Below are 26,719 nucleotides of genomic sequence, written 5' to 3'. Positions count from 1 at the left end.
ATTTTTGATTCCACATATAAGTAATATTTGTCTGTCTCTGTCTGACTTATCTCACTGAGCATAATGCACTCAAGGTTTTTCTACTTTGTTGCAAACATCAATTTCCTCCTTTCACCTGGCTGAAGAATATTCCACTGCATATAAATACTACACCTTTATCCATTCATTTGTTGACAGGCATTTAGATTGTTTCCATATCTCAGCTATTGTGAATAATGCTGTAATTACATGGGTGTGCAGATATCTTTGACATCCCATTTTAATTTTCTTTGGATATATAGCAGGATTAGGATTGCTGGATCACATGGCAGTTATAGGTTTTATTTTTTAGGAAACTCCATACTGTTTTCCATAGTGGCTGAACCAATATACCTCCCTAGCAATACTGAACTAGGGTTTCCCTTTTCTCTACATCCTTGGCAACACTAGTTTTCTCTTATCTTCCTTTTTTTATTTTTAGAAGTTCTTCAATTATACTTGACATTTAATATTATATTAGTTTCACATGTCTAGCATAGTGGTTGGACATTTACATAGCTTATGAAGTGATCCCTCCCAATAAGTTTAGTACCCTCACCCCCGACACCATACACAGGTGCTACAATATTATTGACTAGATTCCTTATGCTATACTTTACATCCCTGGGACTACAGTGTGTCCGTAAAGTCATGGTTCACTTTTGACCGGTCACAGGAAAGCAACAAAAGACGATAGAAATGTGAAATCTGCACCAAATAAAAGGAAAACTCTCCCGGTTTCATACCTATTCAGTGCAGTTCAATGTGGGCTCATGCACAGATTTTTTAGGGCTCCTTAGGTAGCTATCCCCTATAACCTCTACAGACTTGTCACTGACTAATGGCCTACCGGAATGGGGTTTCTCCACCAAACTGCCAGTTTCCTTCAACTGCTTATCCCACCGAGTAATGTTATTCCTATATGGTGGCGCTTCGTTATAAATGTGCCAATATTCACGTTGCACTTTGGTCACGGGTTCAAATTTAGTGAGCCACAGAACACACTGAACTTTCCTCTGTATCATCCACATCTCGACTGGCATGGCTGTGGGCTGCTCCTCTGTATACATGGTGTTATGTCATCATCTGCGCATGCGCACATGCTGCCACATCATCCTACAGAAACTGGGAGGGTTTTCCTTTTATTTGGTGCAGATTTCACATTTCTATCATCTTTTGTTGCTTTCTTGTGACCGGTCAAAAGTGCACCATGACTTTATGGACACACTGTATTTTGAAAATACAAATTTGTACTTCCTAATTCACTCACTTTTTCACTCTTGTCTTCTTGATATTCTTGATAATAGTCATTCTAACAGGGGTGAAGTAACATCTCATGATTTTGATTTGCATTTCTCTAATGATTAGTAATGTTGAGACATTTTCATGTATCTGTTGGCCATTTGAATGCCTTCTATGGGAAATAAAACCATAATTTCCAAGGTACTAGATATTAAATGTTTTCACCACAAAAAAAAATGACAATTATGTGTCATCAGAGAGTTATGAGCTAAAGCTACAGAGGTAACCATATTACAATATATAAATGTATCAAATCAATACAATTTATACCTTAAACTTATATAGTATTAGATATAATTATATCTCAATAAACTGCATGTAAAAAAGTTATTATTAATTTGACTATAATACCCAGTATTTCTTATTTGGCTCCACTACTAGAAATAGACTACAAAAGGGTAGGGATCTTCGTATACTTTTTTCAATGATATAAGTACTAATGAGAGTGTCTAGGGGAAAAGACAAGATAGTGCTGGAGTAGGCGGACATACCAACTTCCACCTCCCAGAACCAAAGTGGATTATAAACTAATTTTAAGAACCATCATCTGGAAAAACCAACTTCAGACCAAACTAAGAGGACTCTTCAACCAAGGAACACTGAAGAAGCCACACTGAGACTGGTAGGAAAAGCGGAAATGCGGAGAGGGCTGCCTAGCTCCCTGGAGTGAATGGCAGCTGGGAAAGACTTATGTGGTGGAAGTGAGTTTAGCAGAGAGGGGAGGGTCCTGAGTCCCAGGAACAAAGCCCCAGCCTGCAGCCCCAGAGCCTAGAAGAGGCTTATGGACAGTATTTAGCTGGAAACAAGACAGGATACTGTTTGTGAGAAAGAGACTGATTTCTCAGATCCAGGATTCTTCTTAAAGGGACTGTGCAGAAAACCTCTCTCACAACCACTCACCTGGGGCTCCGGGGGATGAGGAGAGAGGAAAGGACCAGAGCAGTGGGAAGAGAGTGTAATCTAGGAGGCACAGGGAGAAACATTTTGAGAGACAGCCACCCATAACCCCTGGGATGAGTCACTCCCCAAACCTGAAGTGAATATGTCCCTAGGAAACAGCAATATCAGCAAAGTGAAGCAGGACACCAGCCAAACAAGCTTTCCCACGGCACTCAGAGCAGAGTCACATAGAAGGAGGGAACTTTCGGGACTACAGTAGTGAGTCTTAGGGTCTGAGCTGCAGCACCCCTACCCACATAACTGAGGGGTCACCCGAGGGCGGGCAGTGGCAGGACACGGAAGCACAGTTTGGTCGGCAAGGGCGGAAGCAGGCTGGTGACCACTGAGGCCCAGGTGTAAGCTCAGTCTTGCCCAGCTGGGGAGGCGGGGACATGCAAAAGTGGTCAAGCCCAGCTGCGGGTAGCCTGCAATCCAGCCCACTGGGGAAGGGCAGGAGCCCCAGAAGGGGTGGAGATCTGCCCTTGAGCAAGGGTGCAGGAGCACAGCCTTGCCCTACCTGCAGAACCAAGGCTTGTGGCCTGACTTGGGAGCTGGCTCCTCCCATAGGGATGGAGCCAAAAGCCCAGAACAGGCGAAGTCCCACTACTGAGCATAGGTACACAGTCCCCCAAGCCTGTAGAGCCAAGGCTTGCAGACATCCCACAAGCAGGCTCCTATTGCAGGGGCGGGTCAAAAGCCTGGAATCAGGCAGAGACCTGCAGCTGAGCAAAGGTGCTCACCCCTGCCCTCAGGGCTGAGCATAATGCCACCCGTGGGGGCAGGGCAAAGGCCAAGGCCGCAGAGGCTTGTGCACCCGAGCATGTGATCACAGCCACTCCCACGAAGGAGAGGTGGAAACCACAGCAACAGCCCCAGTTGGCAGGCACTGGCAACGTCCATACCCGAACACCCTAGGCAGCAACAGCAGAGGGAGTGGTGGGCCTGCAGACAGACCACACCTAGGGAACACAGAGGCCACACCCAGTGGTCTCCAGTGGCCAAAACCTTCTTTTACAGAGACAAAATGAGTAGGTAGAGAAATGCAACACAAATGAATCAAGAGAAATTCCTAGAAAAGGACCTAAATGAGTCAGATATAACCAAATTGCCAGATGCAGAGTTTAAAATAACAATTGTTAGGATGCTCAAAGATACTAAAACAACAATAGATGGTCATTACGAACACCTAAATAAAGAGATAGCAAATATAAAAAGGACATTGAAATAATAAAAAAGAATCAGTCAGAAATGACAAATACAATATCAGAAATTAAGAACACAATGGAAGGAATTAAAAGCAGGATGGATGAAGCTGAGAATCAAATCAGCGAGTTAGAAGACAAGATAAATAAAGGCATGGAAACAGAGCAGAAAAGAGACTCAAAAAGTCTGAGGAAACTCTAAGAGAGCTCTGTGACAACATGAAGAGAAATAACATCCGCATCATAGGGGTTCCTGAAGAAGAAGAGAAAGAACAAGGGATAGAGACTTTGTTCAAACATATCATAGCTGAAAACTACCCCCAACAAAGGCAAGAAAACATCTCACAAGTTCAAGAAGCACAGAGAACTCCATTAAAGAGAAACCCAAAGAGCCTGACCAGGTGGTGGCGCAGTGGATAGAGCGTCGGACTGGGATGCGGAAGGACCCAGGTTCGAGACCCCGAGGTCGCCAGCTTGAGCGCGGGCTCATCTGGCTTGAGCAAAGAGCTCACTAGCTTGGATCCAAGGTCGCTGGCTCCAGCAGGGGGTTACTCGGTCTGCTGAAGGCCCACGGTCAAGGCACATGTGAGAAAGCAATCAATGAACAACTAAGAAGTCGCAATGTGCAAAGAGAAACTGATGATTGATGCTTCTCATCTCTCTCCGTTCCTGTCTGTCCCTGTCTAGCTCTGTCTCTGTAAAAAAAAAAAAAAAAAAAGAGAGAAACCCAAAGAAATCTACACCAAGACAAATCATAATTAAAATACCAAAGCTAAGTGATAAAGAGAAAATATTAAAAGCTGCTAGAGAAAAAAAGACTATCACCTACAAAGGAGCCCCAATAAGGATGACTTCCAACTTCTCAACAGAAACACTTGAGGCCAGAAGGGAATGGCAAGAAATATTCAAAGTAATGCAGAACAAGAACCTACAACAAAGACTACTTTATCCAGCAAGGCTATCATTTAAAATTAAAGGAGAAATAAAAAGCTTTCAGACAAAAAAAAAAAACCTCAAAGAATTCACTACAACTAAATCAATACTGCAAAAAATGCTAAGGGGCCTGTTGTAAATAGATCAAAGGAGAAAAAGAATATAGCAAAAGAGGAATAGAGTTTTAAAGAGTAAAATGGCAATAAACAACTACATGTCAATAATAACCGTAAATAAAAATGGATGAAATGGTCCGATCAAAAGACATAGCATAGCTGCGTGGATAAGAAAACAGGACCCATACATATGCTGTCTACAAGAGACACACCTTAAAACAAAAAATGCACATAGGTTGAAGGTAAAAGCATGGAAAAAAATATTTCATGCAAATGGAAATGAAAAAAAAGCTGGGGTAGCAATACTTATATCAGACAAATTGGACTTTAAAACAAAGGATACATTAAGAGATAAGGAAGGTCACTACATAATGATAAAGGGAGCAATCCTACAGGAAGATATCACTGTTATAAATACCTACACACCTAATATAGGAACACCTAAATATGTAAAGCAGATTTTGATGGATTTAAAGGGTGAGATCATTAGCAATACTATAATAGTAGGGGATTTCAATACCCCACTAACATCACTAGATAGATCCTCAAGAAAGAAAATTAACAAAGAAGCAGCAGACTTAAAGGACATACTAGATCAACTTGATTTAATAGATATCTTCAGAAGCTTTCACCCTAAAGCAGCAAATATACATTCTTTTCAAGTGCTCATGGTACATTCTCTAGGACAGACCACATGTTAGGGCCCAAAAGTGGTATCAACAAATTTAAGAAGATTGAAATCATATCGAGCACTTTCTCTGATCACAATGGGATGAAACTAGAAATCAACCACAATAGAAAAACTGAAAAATACTCAAACACTTGGAAACTAAATAGCATGTTATTAAATAACAAAGGGGTTAACAATGAGATCAAAGAAGAAATAAAAAAATCCTAGAAATGAATGATAATGAGCATACATCAACTCAAAATTTATGGGACACAGCAAAAGTATTTCTGAGAGGGAAATTTCATAGCATTACAGGCATACCTTGAGAAGCTAGAAAAAGCTCAAATAAACAAGTTGACCCTACATCTAAAAGAACAAGAAAAAGAACAGCAATTAAAGCCCAGAGGTAGTAGAAGGAAGAAAATAATAAAGATTAGAGCAGAAATAAATGACATAGATGCTAAAGAAAAAATACAGAGGACAAATGAAACCAGAAACTGGTTCTTTGAAAAGGTAAACAAGATCGATGAACTTTTAAGCAGACTCACCAAAAAAAAAAAAAAAAAGAGAGAGAGAGGACTCAAATAAATAAAATTAGAAATGAGAGTGGAGAAATAACAACTGACACAACAGAAATACAAAGTATTCTAAGAAATTACTATGAAGAACTGTATGTCAAAAACCTAGACAACCTAGATAAAGTGGACAAATTCCTTGAAACATATAATCTTCCAAAAATTAATCTGGAAGAATCAGAAAACCTAAAGAGACTGATTACAACAAATGAGATTGAAACAGTTATCAAAAAACTCCCAAAAAAGAAAAGTCCTGGGCCTGATAGCTTTACAAGTGAATTCTACCAGATATTCAAAGAAGAACTAACTCCTATCCTTCTCAAGCTATTTCAAAAAATTCAAGACGAAGGAAGACTTCCAAGCTCCTTTTATGAGGCAAGCATAATTCTGATTCCAAAACCAGGCAAAGACAACACAAAGGAAGAAAATTATAGGCCAATATCCCTGATGAATTTAGATGCTAAAATCCTCAACAAAATATTAGCAAACTGGATCCAGCAATATATGAAAAAAGTCATACACCATAATCAAGTGGGATTTATTCTGGGGAGGCAAGGCTGGTACGATATTTGCAAATCAATCAATGTGATTCATCACATAAACAAAAGGAAGGAGAAAAACCACATGATAATTTCAATAGATGCAGAAAAAGCATTTGATAAAATCCAGCACCCATTCATGATCAAAACTCTCAGCAAAGTGGGAGTACAGGGAACAAACCTCAACATGATAAAAGCCATCTATGAGAAACCCACAGCCAGCATCATACTCAATGGGCAAAAATTAAAAGCAATCCCTTTAAGATCAGGAACAAGGCAGGTGCACCCCCTTTCACCACTCTTATTTAACATAGTCCTGGAAGTCCTAGCCACAGCAATCAGACAAGAAGAAGAAATAAAAGGCATTCAAGTTGGAAAAGAAGAAGTAAAACTATCATTATTTGCAGATGATATGATATTGTATATAGAAAACCCTAAAATCTCAGTCAAAAAACTCCTGGACCTGATAAATGAATTCAGCAAAGTGGCAGGATATAAAATTAATACTCAGAAATCAGAGGCATTTTGATACGCCAACAATGAACAGTCAGAAAGAGAAATTAAGGAAACAATCCCCTTCATTATTACAACCAAAAAAATAAAGTATCTAGGAGTAAACATAACCAAGGAAACTAAAGACCTGTACTGGGAAAATTACAAAGCATTGATAAAAGAAATCAAGGAAGATACAAACAAGTGGAAGCATATACCGTGCTCATGGTTAGGAAGAATAAACATCATTAAAATGTCTGTATTGCCCAAAGCAATGTATAAATTCAATGCAATACCAATTAAAATACCAATGACATACTTCAAAGATATAGATCACATATTACAAAAATTTATATGGAACCAAAAGAGAACACGAATAGAAAGCCTCAGCAATCTTAAAAAAGAAGAATAAAGTGGGAGGTATCACACTTCCTGATATCAAGTTATACTACAAGGCCATTGTACTCAAAACAGCCTGGTACTGGCATAAGAACAGGCATATAGATCAAAGGAACAGAACAGAGAACCCAGAAATAAACCCACAGCTCTATGGACAACTGATATTTGACAAAGGAGGTAAGGAAATACAATGGAGTAAAGATAGCTTCTTTAACAAATGGTGTTGGGAAAATTGGACAGCTACCTGCAAAAAAAATGAAACTAGACCACCTACTTACACCACTCACAAAAATAAACTCAAAATGGATAAAAGACTTAAATGTAGGCCGTGAAACCATAAGCATCTTAGAAGAAAACATAGGCAGTAAGCTCTCCGACATTTCTCGGAGCAATATATTTGCTGATTTATCTCCACAGGGAAGTGAAATAAAAGACAGGATAAACAAATGGGACTATATCAAATTAAAAAGCTTTTGCACAGCAAAAGACAATAAAAACAGAATAAAAAGACAAACTACACAATGGGAGAACATATTTGACAATATGTCTGATAAGGGGTTAATAACCAAAATTTATAAAGAACTTGTAAATCTCAACACCAGGAAGACAAACAATCCAATCAAAAAATGGGAAAAAGAAATGAATAGACACTTTTCCAAAGAGGACAAACAGATGGCCAATAGGCATATGAAAAAAATGCTCAACATCACTAATCATTAGAGAAATGCAAATTAAAACTGCAATGAGATATCATCTCACACCAGCCAGAATGGCGCTCATCAACAAAACAACACAGAATAAGTGCTGGCGAGGATATGGAGAAAAGGGAACCCTCCTTCACTGCTGGTGGGAATGCAGACTGGTGCAGCCACTGCAGAAACAGTACGGAGATTCCTCAAAAACCTGAAAATTGAACAGCCTTTTGACCCAGCTATCCCACTTTTAGGAATATACCCCAAGAACACCATAGAATGCCTCCAAAAGGAGAAATGCACCCCATGTTTGTGGCAGCATTGTTCACAATAGCAAAGATCTGGAAACAGCCCAAGTGTTCGTCATGGGATTAAAAAGCCTTGGTACATACATACTATGGAATACTACTCAGCCATAAGAAATGATGACATCAGATTATTTACAACATGGATGGACCTTGATAACATTATACAGAGTAAAATAAGTAAATCAGAAAAAACTAAGAACTATATGAATCCATATATAAATGGGATATAAAAATGAGACTCAGAGACATGAACAAGAATGTGATGGCAATGGGGGGAGGGGGGAGGGGGAGGGGGTGGGGCCAGTAAGGAGAGAGGGGGTGGGGGAGGGGAGGGGCACAAAGAAAACCAGATAGAAGGTGACAGAAGACAATTTGACTTTGGGTGAGGGGTATACAGCATAATCAAATGTCAAAATAATCTGGAGATGTTTTCTCTCAACATATGTACCCTGATTTATCAATGTCACTGCATTGAATTTAATAATAAAATAAAATAAAATAAAAGGAAGAAAGACAATAGAAAAAAAAAGAGGACACACAGATGGCCATAAGGCATATGAAAAAATGCTGAACATCGCTAATCATTAGAGAAATGCAAATTAAAACCACAATGAGATATCATCTCACACCACTCAGAAGGCGCTCATCAACAAAACAACACAGAATAAGTGCTGGCGAGGACGTGGAGAAAAGGGAACCCTCCTGCACTGCTGGTAGGAATGCAGACTGGTGCAGCCACTGTGGAAAAACAGTATGGAGATTCCTCAAGAAATTAAAAATCAAACTGCCTTTTGACCCAGCCCTTTGATACCACTTTTAGGAATATAACCTAAGAACACCATAGCACTGTTTGAGAAGAAGAAATGCACCCCCATGTTCATGGCAGCATTGTTCACAATAGCAAAGATCTGAAAACAGCCCAAGTGTCCGTCAGTGGACGAGTGGATTAAAAAGCTTTGGTATATATATACTGTGGAATACTACTCAGCCATAAGAAATAATGACATCAGATTATTTACAACATGGATGGACCTTATAACATTATACTGAGCGAAATAAGTAAATCATAAAAAACTAAGAACTATATGATTCCATACATTGGTGGGACATAAAAATGAGACTCGGAGACATGGACAAGAGTGTGGGGTTACAGGGTGGGGGGGGTTGGAGAGGGAGGGGGTTGGGGGAGGGGAGGGGCACAAAGAAACCAGTTAGAAAGTGACAGAAGACAATTGGACTTTGGGTGATGGGAATACAGCATAATCAAATGTCAAAATAATCTAGAGATGTTTTCTCTGAACAAATGTACCCTGATTTATCAATGTCACCCCATTAAAATTAATTTTAAGAAAGAGTGTCTAACAGTAGTCACATAGTTAAGATTTGTTTAATATACAAATAAGCTCTTCTAACTATCAAGCATTTGTTAAGTCCCTGCCACTAGCAGCGCATTGGCACTGTCCTGGATGAAGGCATGATCTAATTGAAGACATAGAGTTGCTCACATTGAAGAATATTTGAAGAATAGTAAAATATCAAAGCAATCTACTTGGGCTTCACTCTATGGGAGTATGATGTGACCTGCCAGAGGGAGAAAGAAGAAGAGAAGGGTGACGTCTATTCCATGAACCTTTTTGTTACAGACAAACAATGAAACAGGTACATACAGGTGTAACACATGATGTAATGCCGCAGTTCCCAAAGTGCCACGTTTCAATAGTAAGTCTTGCAAGAACCATGGTCAAATGAATCCATGGAATGATGTACTACATAAAGTTAAAATTTTTCACCAGCCCTGAGGTGGCACAGTGGATAAAGCATTCACCTGGAATGCTGAGGTTGCTGGTTTGAGGCCCTGCACTTGCCCAGTCAAGGCATATGTGAGAAGCAACTACAAGTTGTTTCCTGCTCCTCTCCCTCACTTCTCTCTCTCTCTCTAAAAAGTTAAATTTTTTGCTTACAACAGATTTTTAGGCTTTTTTCCAATTGGTTTTTTAACTAAGAGGGGATATTTGATGACAGAACTTTGTGTGTGTGCATGCACACTCAAAATTTCAAGGGACATGTATTCCATAAAAAAAAAAAAACCTCTAGAAAGCTGTCAATTCAAGCATATGCATTAGAACAGGGTGCTCCGGGTCTAGATCTCAGCTTTCTGGACCACTGGCAGCTCAGAAGCTAGAGGAGCTTCTAGTTATTTTGCTCTGGACTATCTCACTTAACTATTTTCATTCTGCAGTTAGTTGTCAGTTAAGGATCAACCCCACTTGCTTTTAGGGCAGCAGACAACACAGGCCTCAATCAGATTGAACAGTGTTGAGATTATTATGAAAAAGTACTTCTCCCCTGACCTGTGGTGGCACAGTGGATAAAGCATCGACCTGGAATGCTGAGGTCGCTCGTTGGAAACCTTGGGATTGCCTGGTCAAGACACATGTTGGAGTTGATTCTTCCTGCTCCCCCCTCTTCCCTCTCTCCTCTTCTTCTCTCTAAAATGAATCAAGTCTTAAAAATTAAAAAAAAAGAAAGAAAAGTACTTCTTCACCGAAATTATTAGGATGTTTTAGGTTTCCTTCAGGAAAGCCTAGCTACAAGAAGTTTTAGGGAAGTGGCAATTAGAAGTAAGAAGTCATGATAGTTAGGACTCTTGGGAAAATAAAGAGACTCCAGCAAAATGGCCGCCTTGTACTTACCACACCATCCAGGCATTTTCAGGTTAGCTCAAACTTCCTCTTGTTCATGATTTTCCTCTGATCTCCCTATAGTTAGGAATAAATGATCTAGTGAAGGAGATATGATATACATACGTGTAACCATACACCAGTGCCCTATACCAGACTCAAACGTGATTAAGATGCACACCTACGATTACAGGGAGGAGATTTTTACCTAAGTTCCACAAGAAAGCAGCACACCCTTAGAAATGTAGTTTGATAAACAGTAACTTAGAAAACTAAATTCTTTAGGAGTGACTTCAGCAAGATGGTGGAATAGTGGTTTTCAGCTCTCATCTTCTAGCAAAAACATTGATTTTGACAACCACCCACAGACCGGAGAACCTTTACAGGAGAAGTGTCTGTTCAGGTCGTATGCCTATTTTTTAATTGGATTGTTTATTGTTGTTGTTGAGTTGTATGAGTTCTTTATAAATTTTGAGTATTAATCCTTGTCTGAGCTGTTGTTTACAAATATCTTCTCTCATTCAGCTGGTTGCCTTTCTGTTTTGTTATCAGTTTTTTTCACTGTGGAGAAGATTTTGGTTTGACATAGTCCCATTTATTTATCTTTGGTTTTATTTCCCTTGCCTTTGGGGTCAAATTCATAAAATTCTAAGACCAAGGCTTATAAGTTTAGTACCTATGTTTTCTTCTATGTAGTTTATTGTTTCAGGTCTTACATTTAGGTCTCTGATCCACTTTGAGTGAATTTTTGTCTATGGGGACTACAGTAGTCTAGTTTTATTATTTTGCATGTGGCTTTCCAATTTTCTGAGCACATTTATTAAAGAGGCTTTCTTTTCTCCATTGTGTGATTTTGGCTCCAGTGATGAGGGCATGGAAACAACTGAACTGTCCTTCAATGGATGATTGGATAAAGAAGATGTGGTCCATATATGCAATGGAGTACTAGTCAGCTGTAAGAAAAGATGAAAAACTGTGATTTGTGACAACATGGAAGGACCTTGAGAATATTAGGTTAAGTGAAATAATCAGAGAGAAAAAGTCAAGAACCATATGATTTCACTTAATGTGAGATATAAAACTAAATGCAACAGAGGAACAAACAAGAAAACCAAATAAAAACTCATAGACACAGACAACAGTAGGGTGGTTGCCAGAGGGAAGCAGGTATAGGAGGTAGTAAAGGGTAAAGGGGATCAAATATATGGTGATGGAAAGACCCGACGTTGGGTGATGGGAACACAATTCAATATAGAGATGATGTATCATAGAATTGTACACTTGAAACCCATATAATTTTTATTAATCAATGTCATCGCAATAAATTTAATTTAAAAATTTTTAAAAAGCACTGTGAAGTGCACAATGCTATTGTTTACATTACCTGTTGTGAGGTAAGAATCACTCCAATATTTCTGGCTTAAAACAAATCGTTGATTTGCTCACAACTCTACAGTTTATCCACTTATTTCTTTATGTATTTAATGTGAGCCAGAGAGGAAGAGAGAGAGAAAGAGACAGGAACATAGATCTGTTCCTGTATGTGCCCTGGCTGGGGATCAAACTGGCAGTCTCTGTGCTTCCGGACAATGCTCTAACCATCTGACTAGGGCCAGTTTAGCTATTTAGATTAGGGTTATCTGGATGCTTTATCTACTAGTGTCATCTGAAGTCACTCATACACCTGCACTTACCTGGCAGCATATAACTAGATGGGGCTAGATTAAAGAACCTCATTAATGTGTCTGATAATTGGCATTGACTGTTGGCTGGGAGCTACCTTCTCTTCTGTGTGGCCATTTTCTTCCAGTAGCCCAGACCAGACTTCCTTACATGGTAATGACAAGACAGTGTTCCAAGAGATTGAGAGCTACAGAAGCTCCTGAAATACCAGTACTGGAACTCTCCTAATGTTGTCACTACCGTATTCTGTTGGTCAAAGCAAGTCAAAGGCCAGCCAAGATTCAAGGAGAGCATAAACAGACTGCGCCCTTCCTGGGAAGAGTAGCATAGTCACCAAGCAAAAAGGCTTAGGCACAGAAATGGGAGGAGTTATTGCACCCGTCTTGCAAGCAGTCTATCAGAAGTGTGTTGGCTTTAATTGTCAGGCTATTGGCTTGGTGTGCTGTTCCTAACCTGAGATCTTGGGCTGGTCCAAGTCATGTTTCCTCAGAAACTTTCTTATAGAGCCCTGTTTCTATTCTTCTGAGCTCCTTTCTCAGCTTGAAGTTATAGACTATATAAAGTGTGATTACTATGTTAATATCTCTCTTCCCCAGAAACAGAGCTTGCTTGTTTTTATTCATTATTATATCACTAGCAATTAAAACTATGCATGTAACATAATAGCTGATGGATAAATTTTGTTGAATTATTAAATAAGTGAATGCATCAATGTTAAAGTTATGACAGAAGTAATAGGTGAGCTATTTCTTGAAGGATAAGTTTGATGGTATTATGCAGAGAAGAATCAGATGAGTATGTTAATTCATATGAAAGAATCAATATGCTGAGCACAAAATAAGATTTTAACATGAATTCTAAGACAAAGGACTTTAAAAATGCTAGTCAATCATAATAATTTAGATGTATTAATATATCAATAGTATGCTAGAACTAACAGAAATTTATTAAAATAGACAAAACTATATAACCTCTTAAAATAGAAAATTATGAATTATTAATTATAATTGAATATGTAGAAAGAATATAGTATTAGGTATTATATATAAACTAAACTTGTAATATACATTTTAAAACTGAGCATATATTAAAAAAGAAATCTATCATACAAAAAAGAATACAATTATTTTATTAAAATGTATTGTGAAAAATTTCTTTAGAAAATACATAAAGACAACCATAATTATACCATTACATATCAATATATTTTTAACAACTAGAAAGGAAGGGGAAGTAGAAAATATTGCTACGTAGCAGGAATTTACATAAATCACAAATTACATAAAGGCATTGCTATTATCCCTATTTTACAGATGAGGAAAATGTAACATATAGAAGTAACTTCCCTAAATTCAAAGAACTGGTAAGTGGCAGAGACCAATCTAGAACCAGATATGACCTCAAAGCTCATGCTTTTTTTACCCTATTCCTATCAGACCCAATGTTCTTTTTCTATAATAAATATTTCAATATCTCTTTTATTGCCCTGTAATGAAATTCACAGAGAATATGTATTTGCATATATCAGTTGAAAAAAAATCAATGCAGTGTCCTGATTGTAAAAGAAAGAAGTAAAAGATTTCTTAGAAATAACTTAGAAAATAGTACATGCATAAATGCTCAGATGCAACTACAGCAGAAGACAATGAAACAGAAACATGTCCCCATGCACAGATTCTCCATGACTGTGTAAACTACAAATGCAGAATGACAGAGGATACAGGTAATGGTGGCCAAAATACAACAAGCAGTGCTGCCATTGACTCTTCCAAGGTAACATTGCAAATAAAACCATATACAGTCTTCTCTCCATTTACATAGTAGTTGAAGCTTGGAAAAGTCACTCTAATTAAAATTGTGTGAAAATACTGGTCACAGAATACTTTTGATTATATAGAACTTGTTCTAACCTATTCTATCAATCAACAAACAAAAACTTCTCACAAATTTTCAAAACGTGGAGAGGGCAGGGAACCACTGTCTTACTGGTCCTCGGGACAAAGCTAGGAGAGTCCAGGAAGAGAGACTTCAATTCGACCTTGCCCAGTCTGGGCTTCAGAGGTCAGCACAGGCCGCACAGTGAAGGCAGAATGTGAAGTGGGGTTTACCAACTGATAAGTACTCACCCAAAGAGCAACTGCAGGAAAAAGTTCAGACAGCCCTCCTCCACACCCAACCTTATGGATCAGTGTTAGAATATGAGACAAGACTCCAGGCTGTTGTCAGATCTCTGTGTGTAAAACGTAATTGTTGATTCAAATAATTTTTAACAGCCTCAGCAGGAACTAGGGAAGTCAGATTCTTACACCAGATCTGCACGAGGATATTAGAAGCGTATAAGATACACACCGGCTGTTGTTTTTTAAAAGTCTCCTTACAAACCTATTCAGAGATAGAGTTTTCCAGTAACAGTGTGAGCACCAAGCATATCAGGCTACAGATTTAGAAGAAGAAACATGACTGACTATCCACATGAACACTGGTTTTTCTCTACAAGCTGGACTCTGCATCTTTCATATTTATGGAATACAGTTTTAGTTCTTCAATACCTTGGGCATAGCTTAATCATGATGCTATGCTTAATAAATGTCTGTTTGATTTGAAGACTCATCTACTATATTGAAACAACATAGCCCTGCATTTGTGCCTGCATGTGTTGGAGATGCTGTTCAAGCATCTGTCCGAATTAGCGCGCTTAGCTTCATTTCCTTCCTTGGGGGAATCCTGTAATTCTTCTTACTCCAGAACTTTTAAAGAGGCCCTAATTATTTATATTCCTTGTTGTGAATGAGTCCCTTGGAGCTATTAACAAATGATTCATTAACAGGTTGGGTTAGATCAGGGGTCAGGAACCTTTTTGGCTGAGAGAGCCATGAACGCCACATATTTTAAAATGTAATTCCGTGAGAGCCATACAACGACCCATGTAGCATTATCCAATAAAAATTTGGTGTTGTCCCAGAGGACAGCTGTGATTGGCTCCAGCCACCCACAACCATGAACATGAGTGGTAGGAAATGAATGGATTGTAATACATGAGAATGTTTTATATTTTTAACGTTATTATTTTTTTAATTAAAGATTTGTCTGCGAGCCAGATGCAGCCATCAAAAGAGCCACATCTGGCTCGCGAGCCATAGGTTCCATACCCCTGGGTTAAATGATTGCTAAAATTCCCTCCCAGATTCAACATTCTAGGATTTTATAAATGATTCATTAATTTCTCTAACTTCTAGAGAACTCAAATGTCAAGGGCAGATATTAAGGATAAAATACGGTTCTTAAAGTGTCATATATGTGCATGATTGGAGTGCAAGGTACACTGGGAAGGATACTAAGGGATAGAGGAACTGCTCAAGTGCTTAAGGTTATTAGACTTGGGTGGTGTTTGAAAAGATTTCACAGAGCAGGATTATCTTTGAATGTTTGGAGCAGGGAAGAATATCACGTATTGGCAAAGAGGCTTAAGGAAGTTCTACCTAAAACTTGGAATGAATGAAGCAAAAGAGAAAAAGTGAGCATAAAACAAAGATGTATGAGGCCCTGGCCAGTTGGCTCAGTGGTAGAGCGTCGGCCTGGCGTGCAGAAGTCCCGGGTTCGATTCCCGGCCAGGGCACACAGGAGAAGCGCCCATCTGCTTCTCCACCCCTCCCCCTCTCCTTCCTCTCTGTCTCTCTCTTCCCCTCCTGCAGCGAGGCTCCATTGGAGCAAAGATGGCCCGGGTGCTGGGGATGGCTCCCTGGCCTCTGCCCCAGGCACTAGAGTGGCTCTGGTCGCAACAGAGCGACGCCCCCTGGTGGGCGTGCCGGGTGGATCCCAGTCGGGGCATGCGGGAGTCTGACTGTTTCTCCCCGTTTCTAGCTTCAGAAAAATACAAAACAAAAAAAAAACAACAACAAAAAAACCAAAGATGTATGAGAGATAAAGTTACAGATTTACACTTTAGAGTAGGGGACATTGGCAACTGAACAAACTCCAAAAGTAAGGGTTATTTTATTTCATATTTTGTCCAGGTAATTTTAAATGTAAAAAAATAAATAAATAAACCAATACTTCAGATTGTCCCTAAAGTCCCCAGAGTGGACCAGCTGTCACTAAATCCATCAAAGACCCTGACCTGTCATCTCAGGAGGACCTGGCTGTGCCACAGAAGAAGATACAGATGTTTGAGGAGGGGCACTGTGTAATGCCGGTGGCAGGGGCCAGGCAGGTTAACATTGGATTCCAGCAGGTAGTAGAGGAACTGTGGAGCCAGAAAGTGTTGGGCCATTCCCGTTTATTGCTCACAGGCTGCAAGTACCTCTGCATAGGATACAGGCAAGTTCCACACCTTAACTGTAGCCCACAGCTGTTTCTCCAACGACTGCCACTTTCAGCATTCAGTTTCTAGGGCAAACTGCATCTGTTGAACCTGCAATTCCTTCACTCTCAAGAGAGAGAGAGAGAGAGAGAGAGAGAAACAGACAAGGACAAACAGACAGGAAGGGAGAGAGATGAGAAGCATCAATTTTTTATTATAGCACCTTAGTTGTTTATTAACTGCTTTTTCTTCTGTGCCTTGACTGGGGGACTTTAGCCAAGCCAGTGACTTCTTGCTCAACCCAGTGACCTTGAGCTCAAGCCAGTGACTTTGGGCTTCAAGCCTGTGACCTTTGGGCTCAAGGCAGTGATCATAGGTTCATGTCCACAATCCCATGCTCAAGTCAGCAACCCTGCACTCAATCTGGTGAGCCTACCACTCAAGCCAGATGAACCTGCACTCAAGCTGGTGACCTTGGAGTTTTAAACCTAGTCTTCAGTGTCCCAGGCTAATACTCCATCCACTGTGCCACTACCTGGTCAGGCACCACAATTTCTTCTCAAGTGGCCACTCTAATTCAGGCGCTGTTGGTGTTCAGCCTGCATTTCAAACTGAAGCTCTTGAAAGCATTTGGCCTCTTTCTCCAGCAATAGTTCCAGTTCAAGCCATCATTGATTCTCAGCCTATAGCCTGAACTGGAGTTCTCGAATTTGCAACTCTTTCTCCAGTGACTGTCCCAGCTCATGCCATTGTTGGCACTTAGTCTTCAGCTCATCCTGGAGCTTTTGACCTCACACAGCCTCTTGCACAGAGCTTTCAGTTTCTTCTACAGGACTGTAAAAAAACACCCAGCCCACATCCCCCAACAGATTAGCCACAAGGAACCATATGCTAAAGAACAATGGCCACTCCTCTATCCCACCCTTCAAGGGTGTTGGTAGCTCCATACAAATCTGATCCAAATTCTGCTCACAGCACCAGATATAATGCTGGTGACAGAGGCCAGACAGGTTCACATTAAATTTAGGAAGACAGTAGAGCAACTGCAGAGCTGGAAAGAATTGGGCCATTCCCATTTATTGGAGGTTTATAGAGAGGGGTGAGCAAATAAGCAAAGGAAAACCTCTTCTTACAGTGGAGAGCAAGGGATCAGGAACACTGCCCATTATGGTGGCGGTTGAGGGAATCAGGGGACTGACCTCGCGGTGGTGAGAGACCAATCTAGGAGAATCACAACTGAGGGAAAGCACCCGTAGCTTTTCATAGAGACACGCATGTGGCTTTCTGCCACATATTCGCTCACCCACTAATCTTGCAAAGTGCACGCAGCCAGGAAACCAGCAAGCAAGCCTAACACAGCTGTTTTCCCAACACACTGCTATTTCACAATTTTGCCATTTTCAATTTTAATTTTTATAAACATATATACTGACCTAGGTTACCTTGATTTTTATTCTTGTTACAGGAAAATAGTGAAAACAATGTTCACCTTTTTGTCTTAATACATATATATATCACAGTATATATATATATATATACACACACACACACACACACACACACACACACACACACACACACACTGCTGGTTTTACAGAGCTACCTACCCTCATTTCTGAGATGTTCATTTTTACTGAGCCACTCATCCCAAAGTGAATGAATAATGGAAGTTCACATCTACTCTTTTAATTAAGGTGTTAGCCTCTGGTCCATTTTGCTAGACTTCATTGAATTTCTATGTCATCTTTATTTCTAGCTTTATTTCCAATTTCCTTTTTGATGTGTTCATTTTCTGTCCTGAATATTTCTCTCTGAGATTTCCTTAATCGAGCATCAGCTCATTCTGTTTCTTACTTTGTCATTCACCTGAAACATTCGCCTTTTCCTGGCTTTCATCACTCAGTTTGGGGAGGTTTGTACTGCTGCCTATCCCACTGACTTTCAGGGTCAGCCCCATCTCCTCTGTCCTTCTTCTGTGCCACACTGCTTCACTCATGGAGTTTTAATCTCATTTGGGCCTATTCTGTTTTTTCCTTTTCAGTATCCCTTGGCTGATGTTACTCTTTGACCTTCATTAATTATTTCTCTCTCTCTCAGACACACACTCACACATATAATCATACACAAACACACACATACACAGATATGCTGCCAAAATCTCCATGTTCCTTTTTGCTATTCCCTTTGTTACACAGTTCTATTTGCTATCTTAACCTTGAACATGTAAGTCCTTCATTCTTACTCCAATTCTCCAAATTAACTCTCCTATCTCCTTCTGCCCTCTAACCTAATCCCATATACCCCTACCAATTCTCATCTCTTTCTCCTGTCAGGGGATCATTCCAGTCGTGTTTATAAGAACAGACTGTTTATTTACCACTTCAGTGGAAACAACCCCCTCCCCTCCCAAAACCCACAATTCAAACATCAAGACACAGAATTGACTAGAACCTACTGCTTCATTTAGCAAGTATGTGCTGAGAATAGCACTGAGCTAGCTCCAGCTTCAGGGAAGAGAATTATCAGACTTGACACCTACCCTCAAGGAACTCTCTATTTCTTTAGAAATCATAAAATCACAAACTACATGTGATTGCTCTAAAATGTCAGAAATTGGGGAGCTCCCCAGCCAAGAGGTCTGAAATTTCTGTCTAATAAGTTACAAATGTGAAAATATTTAAGACAAAGGGGACTTCTCTGGGCAAATGGGAGTTTTTATTAAAGATGCAAATATGTTACGGACCCCTATGTGAAATCACTGCAGACTGAAAAGCCATAAAGTGAAATGTACCCAGGTCAGATGCTATGGAGAAATAATGTAGCTTTTAGGAAAAAATAAAACTAAATCTTAAGCCATACCTGAGAGTTGTAGAAGATAGAACAACTTACCCAGGATGTACTAATTTAGGACAAAATGGGAGGCTTGGTGATTACAGGTGAAGAGGCTTTGAACAACCCTATCTGCTGAAACCAAAGCAGCTGGTCACACCTCTGCAGTGCCTTCCCTCCCGTGTCTTCAGAGGCTGTACCAAGGAGAAAAATGTGTCGGCTGTGATTAGCTTCCAGGGGGCCACTGTGGCCTATCAGAACTACCAGTAATTACCACTGTATTTCCCCTCCTTTCTACACGACTGCAACCCACATAGAAACTGAGATTTCATTTCATTAGTGAACACATTTCTGGAGAATAAAGTAACATCATTTTTAAAGTAAATAAAATCAGGGTAGTCACTTAAAAGAGTCGAAACTTGATATCCAAAGTTCATGGAGGCAGAACCCCATTCATATGAATGACAGCACTTACTGATCTGTCCTCAGAGGAATAGGGCGCCTTGGAAGACAAAACACTCCCTGCCAGGAAGGTTCCAGGTCCACGTGAACTGATTGCATGGCTGGGATACTGGAGAAGAAATTCAGACCTTGACTAAGAGGTTAAATTAAATGAATTCTTTTGGAATTTGTAGAATTATATTCTTTTCATTGAAAATTTAGTGTTTCTGCTTATACAGAATAAATCTAGGAAAGTTAGTATGGTATATACTTACTCTCTTATCTTCTTGAAAACTAATTTTGCTTATCCGTGAAATGGGGGTATGATACTTATTATAAGTTGTTTATGCATTAAATATTATAAGGATTAATCAGTGAGTTGTGGTCAATAATTGTTAATTGGCATTTTCCCCTCTGGTGTTTATGTAGTACTGATTTTAACGTAGATAAAGTAAAAGACAAATTCTTCATGGGATAGAACTACTTTGTGCTTCAAAGGATTCTTATTAGGACTCATTTGGTGGAGAATTGTTACACTGCCTGCCTGACATGGAGGCCAAACAAAACTGAAAATACCTATAATAGAAGCTTTCTAGTGAAACACAGAGCTAACCCTATAGAGAAAATTTTATTTCCCAGAATTTCCATGGCTCCGGATCTCTTTCATTTGTTTTTGGTGCTGTTAACTGAAAAGTTTCCTCAACAAGTCATCAATCATATGATCTTATAGGAAGATTCACACAATAAAAAGGAATTTGTGAGAAATACTATTCTATATTCTCCCATTGCCATTGAGAAAATTGAAATAAAATGAAATCTATGAAAAGAATCTGCAATATCAAAAAGTTAGAAGATTGCAATGAGATGAAAAGAAAAAATACATTTAAAATATTTATGAAGGAAAGTGGAAGCAAACAGCATTTGAGATGTCTCCTTCACAAAAAAAAGAGCCATGACTATAAAATAAGAGATAACATATGCAATGATAAAATAATAGTAATGGGAAGGGGGGAAGGAAAAGTGATTGTGAAGCCAGTAGAATAAAAAAGAAGCAGAATGAAACAAGAAAAAAAAATGTGATGTGAAGGACAAGCTTGAGTCACTAGCCCAGAATGCAGCAAGAAAGAACATTGAACTCTATGATAATCAGTATCCCACTTTTAATTATTATAATTTTAGAACAAGCTTCAATATTTGGTTGTTATTCATCTTTCAATATTCTTTATTTTAAATACTTAAAATATTTTATACTTTCTCCTTTTTGATAAAACTTTTAAGGTTGAGCAAATAAAAACACCACTGCAATTTATGTGAACAAAATACATATTGATTTCAAGAGAGCTTATATTTTTACTTACATAGAGTCAACCCAGTATGTGTTTCCACTTCAGTTTTATTTTCTGTCCATTGACTAAATTGCATACCTTTTTTTCATGTAGACATGATACATTTTTACTAGATTTATTTCTGTGTGCTGTAGTTATTTACTTTTCATGAAGGACCCTAAAGCTACAGTCCCTTAAAGGTAAAACACTAGGGCTATTCATGTTAATGTCCAGATGACCTCATCAACTTTACAGTGAACATTGTTTTACAAATGTCATCCAAAAAACTGAGATCTAAAAAGCAGTTAAGTATAAATATTTAAAATAAAACAAATTTCTAATGAGGAGCAGATTCTTGGAATTCTACCTTCAAGAAAAGCAACTCAAACTTACTATAATGCAAGAGTTTTGTAAAGTGGTAAGTTGCAATAATTAAATATAATTCTGGATGCAAAATACCTGGGGAAAATAGCAGTGTTTAATATTTGTTAAATTTTAATAGTAGTTCCTTACCTACTTGATAGTGCACATTTGGAAGAACACCACTGTGTGGCTTTAAAAGGAAGTGATGGAGTGTAAGACATACAATGCAACTTTACCAGATATTTACAAATGGCTTACCAATATACACTCCCACCAGCAGTCCTTTGTGTATTTTTTTTCCGAAGTTAGAAGCGGGGAGGAAGTCAGATGCCCACATGAGCCCTACAGGACCCACCCGGATGCCCACCAGGGGGCGATATTCTGCCCATCTGGGGCATTGCTCCAGTGCTGCCAGAGCCATTCTAGCACCTGAAGTGGAGGCCATGAAGCAGTCCTCAGTGCCCGGGTCAACTTTGCTCCAATGGAGCCCTGGCTTTGGGAGGGTAAGAGAGAGATAGAGAGGAAAGAGAGGGGGAAGAGTGGAGAAGCAGATGGGCGCTTCCCCTGTGTGCCCTGACTGGGAATTGAACCAAGGACTTCCACACTCTAGGCCAATGCTTTATCGCTGAGCCAACTGGCCAGGGCCTCCTTTGTGTATTTTAAACAAATCCATTTACACACTCATTTTCAAGGTCATATTACTCCCACAATACCTCTGCAGTTTCTTTCCAACTTGGGCCTGGCATAATGGCTCCTGCCAAGAAGCAAGAAGAACAAGGGCCATTCTACCATCAACCATGAAGTGACCAGAGAGTACACCATCAACATTCATAAGCGCATCCATGGAATGGGTTTCAGGAAGCATGCCCCTCAGGCACTCAAAGATATCTGGAAATCTGCCATGAAGGGGATGGGAACTCCAGATGGGTGCATTGACACCAGGCTCAACAAAGCTGTCTGGACCAAAGGAATAAGGGATGTCCCTTCCATAAGATCATATAGTTGATGGCTTGTTGAGGAAACTTTTCAGTTAACAGCAACCACACCTATCCAGGTGTGGTTGTCCAGAAAATGTAATGAGGATGAAAATTCACCAAGCAAGCTCTATACGTTGGTCACCTACATACCTTTCAAAAATCTACAAACAGTTAATGTGGATAAGAACTAACTACTGATTGTTGAATAAAGTTATAAAAGTGGACTGGAAAAATATACATATAGTAATTCAACATGGAAAAGTCATAACCCAGCAGTTAATTAAAATGTTGCTTATTAAGTCCAAAACTTTGTATTCATTTTAAGTAAAATTATAGTCCACTCATCTAAAGCACAGAAGATAGTAATACTTTTCTTTCTAAAAATGGAACAAAGATAATCTCTATTTCTCCCATTAGAATCTGTGTTTTACTATATAATATCTCAGAATTAGAACTGAATAAAGTGAAATTGTACTTGTGACCTACAATAGTGTCTATCTGGGAACTTGCCCACACTTGAATAATGTTTCTCTGTGCGCTTGAAGCAAGCAGTGTGCTAATGTAGCAGGAGGCATAGGTGGCCAGTGGGATAGGGCAGAGTTTGGGAGGAAAGGTCTGCATGTGTATAGCTTGAATCATACTACCTTCCACACATGCTCCATGTCTGGAAGATAGCATGAAGATAAACATAGACACAGCAGAAGTACCCAGTCAGTTAGAAACAGTGACCTGATCAGAGCCTGCATCCCCAATTTCTATCCTGGTGCTTTTTCAGCTACACATTTGAAGTCAGGCTCAGTCAATAGTTGGATATGGAGTCTGGGAAGAGAGAGAATTAAAAAGATGACTGAAATCTGAGAGTGGAAAAATGGTATTGCTGTCATAATTACAAATAGTCAGGAGGCAGTCTTTGCTACAGTTCCTTGGTGAAAAGGTTTAGCTTTCACTAGGGAATAACTAGGCTCAGAATTTAGAGTCAGGATTTGTGCCTGGGGCAAGCTATTCTTAGAAGTCAAACTGGCTTAAAAGTTTACATATTAGAGTGTAGGGAATGCTGAAATGTTGGTTGCCAATCCTATGCAAGTACTAATAAGCCCACAGTGGAAGGAATACACAGGAATAATTAGACTGCTTTGTAATGAGCAAAGTCTGTGAAAGAATCAGAGTAGAAAGTGCTGTTTGAACATTATGGCATATATATATATAAGATACATATATTATATTTATATATCTAATATATATCTTTATATATAATACACATACATAATATTTAATATGAATGTTCCCACACAATTTCTGGGATATAAAGCAATAACTTGAAAATTTTTATACCAGCAAATAAATATATTACTATTAAAATATACAGTTAGATCATTTGCAGAAATCAATTATTACCATAGCATAAGTAGCAGGGTGAGAATGAGTTAAAGGTCACTGGCAGAACGTGATCCTGTAAGGGCAAGCAGACAAGAACTGAAGTAGTCTGAATATGTATGAAGCCCTTTCCTATCATTGCTATGAAGTAGCTACCAAATTACTCAAGCTCCTCCAAAAATGGTTCAAAGCACGCTGGAGGAGGAAAGAGGAGTAGGGGATGGAGAGGAAGCAACAAAGTAATTATAAGGGAGTAATAACAAAGTAATCAGAAGGAAGTTCTGGAGAGTAGTTATTTTAGGTATATTAGATGTGATGTGTGTCTTAAACCCAGAATGAGTCCTTGATATATCTCTGTTCAATTCAAGGACTCAGAAAGCAGAAAAGTCTCCTAGACTCTCAGAATCCAATAACTCTGGCAGCAGCAGGTACGTGTCAGGTGTTTATGTTCTGCCCATGCTGGTCTGTCTCAGGACCCAGAGGCTTGAACAAAAGACCTCTGCTGCTCTTTGGTCAGTGTTTGGCCCTATCTATGGAAGTATGCTGACCTCTCCTGTAAGGAGAGAAATCGCTGCAGTAAACAGAGCTGCACACTCAGAAATATGATCAAGAGCATGTTGTGGAAACTAGTTACAAAGACTTCTGGGATCTTTCAAAAACCCAGAGGACCAAATAAGGTCAGGCTTTCTGAGAAATTAAAAAGTCCCATGAGCTACTTATCCTTGACAAATCCAAAAGAAAGATCAAATTAAGTTGGTCCTAAATAGTTTGAAAATTAAATTAGATGTCAAAAAAAGAAACTGAGGAAAAATAAGTCTTGGAGCTCTTGAGGTAAATTAAAATAAATACAATAAAAATGGATTTTCCATGGAATTTAATGTCCAACTAATAAATGTGTTAGACAAATACCTCTAATCTCAAGAGAAAGTAATAAACTTAAGAAGGAAGAATAAAAACAAATGGACCTTTACTAAATATATCAATGGATTTTAAAGTACTATAATTTTTCAATTCACAAAAGCCATTTTAATAGATCATAAATCAGATTAAAGGAAGAGATGAAGGAAATCCTACCTTGTATTTACATAAGGGAAGAACTCATAAAATCAAGTCACATACATTTGCTTATAAAAGAACATTCTAGAATACTTCATCCTTGAAATACTGGTGCTCTTAAGTAGACAGCACAAATGTCAGCAATTATTCTATGTTATATTGCTTTGAATCTCTAAATTAATATCACCCAGTAATATTTCAGGGAAAAGAAAATCTTCACAGCCAATAAAATTGATGACAAGATATTAAAAATCACTGTATATCTTTCCTTTTTACACTTTAAAAAAGACATATTCTGACATTTAATTCTGGTGACTTTAATCTGTGACAAAAATATATTATATTAAAATAATTAATCAACAAAGAAACATTTTATAAAAGGTTTTTCTTTGACTTTGAATTTAGCCCATCCCTGACTATGCAGGGTGTATATCAGAGGCCCTGTAGAAAAGGCGCTTGTGAAAATATTTTATAGTGGGCTTTGAAGAAAGAAATATTTATAAGCATCTCAATTTAAGGATAAAAGAAAACCATGATTTCAGCCTGACCTGTAGTGATGGAGTGGATAAAGAGTTAACCTAGAACTCTGAGGTTGCCGGTTTGAAACCCTGGGCTTGCCCAGTCAAGGCACATATGGGAATTGATGCTTTCTGCTCCTCCCCCTTCTTTTTCTCTCTCTTTCCCCCTCCTCTCTCTCTTTCTCCCTCTCTCTCTCCTCTCTAAAATGAATAAATTTAACAAAAAAGAAAAACATAATTTCAACAGAGAAAGAAACTTTCTGAACTATTCTGAACCTAATTGCTCACCAACTTATACCACCACACAGTGTTCTTGAAGAGGTTAAAATACTGGGTCATTTCTATGCCTTTGCTAATCAGAATATGATAAAGGATGATTTAGCTGATTAGGTCTTCTGGAAGTTATAGAAAAAATGAGTATGAATCAAATGAAACAGTTTGATGGACAAGGGCTCTATGGAAATAGCCACTAGGGTGGTAATAATGAGATTTAAAATTAAATCTGTTCAATCTAGCAAAGAGTTATTAGTTTTATACATAAGGATATAGAGGTGTTTTTAATTTGGGGAGATGGAGATGAATAAGACAACTTTCATTTTGTCCAAGTCTTCACAGCCTAGAGGTGAATCCAGGAATGTAAATTCCCTAACCAAAGGTATCACACCACTGTTACTATAGACTCACAATCCTCAGAAGAAAATTTCTATGGACTGCGGAACGTCTAGAGACAAATTCTTCAAAGGAGGTAAAATTTGAAGAAGTCCTTCAATGGAAATGGACAACAAAGGGTTAATGCCCAAAATTTATAGAGAACTTACAAAACTCAAGACCAAAAGAAGCCAAACTATCCAATTAAAAAATTGGCAAAGAACCTGAATAGATACTTCTTCAAAGAGGACGTATGGATGACCAATAGACATATGAAAAGATACTCAACAAGAGAACAGGAAGTGTGATTATGTTCTTGGAATGGCAGAGAATCAAATC

At 38.8% G+C, this 26,719-nt stretch overlaps 1 pseudogene; it reads left to right on the top strand.

Moving 5' to 3' along the window:
• Positions 1-22,530: 22,530 nt before the first annotated feature.
• LOC136338389 (large ribosomal subunit protein eL31-like) lies at positions 22,531-22,975 on the top strand (annotated as a pseudogene).
• The last annotated feature ends 3,744 nt before the right edge of the window (positions 22,976-26,719 follow it).

This window comes from Saccopteryx bilineata, chromosome 5 (assembly GCF_036850765.1).
Source record: "Saccopteryx bilineata isolate mSacBil1 chromosome 5, mSacBil1_pri_phased_curated, whole genome shotgun sequence".
Classification (NCBI taxonomy): Eukaryota; Metazoa; Chordata; class Mammalia; order Chiroptera; family Emballonuridae; genus Saccopteryx; species Saccopteryx bilineata.
The sequence above is the reverse complement of the archived record's forward strand: the minus strand, read 5'-3'. Positions and strand labels throughout refer to the sequence as shown.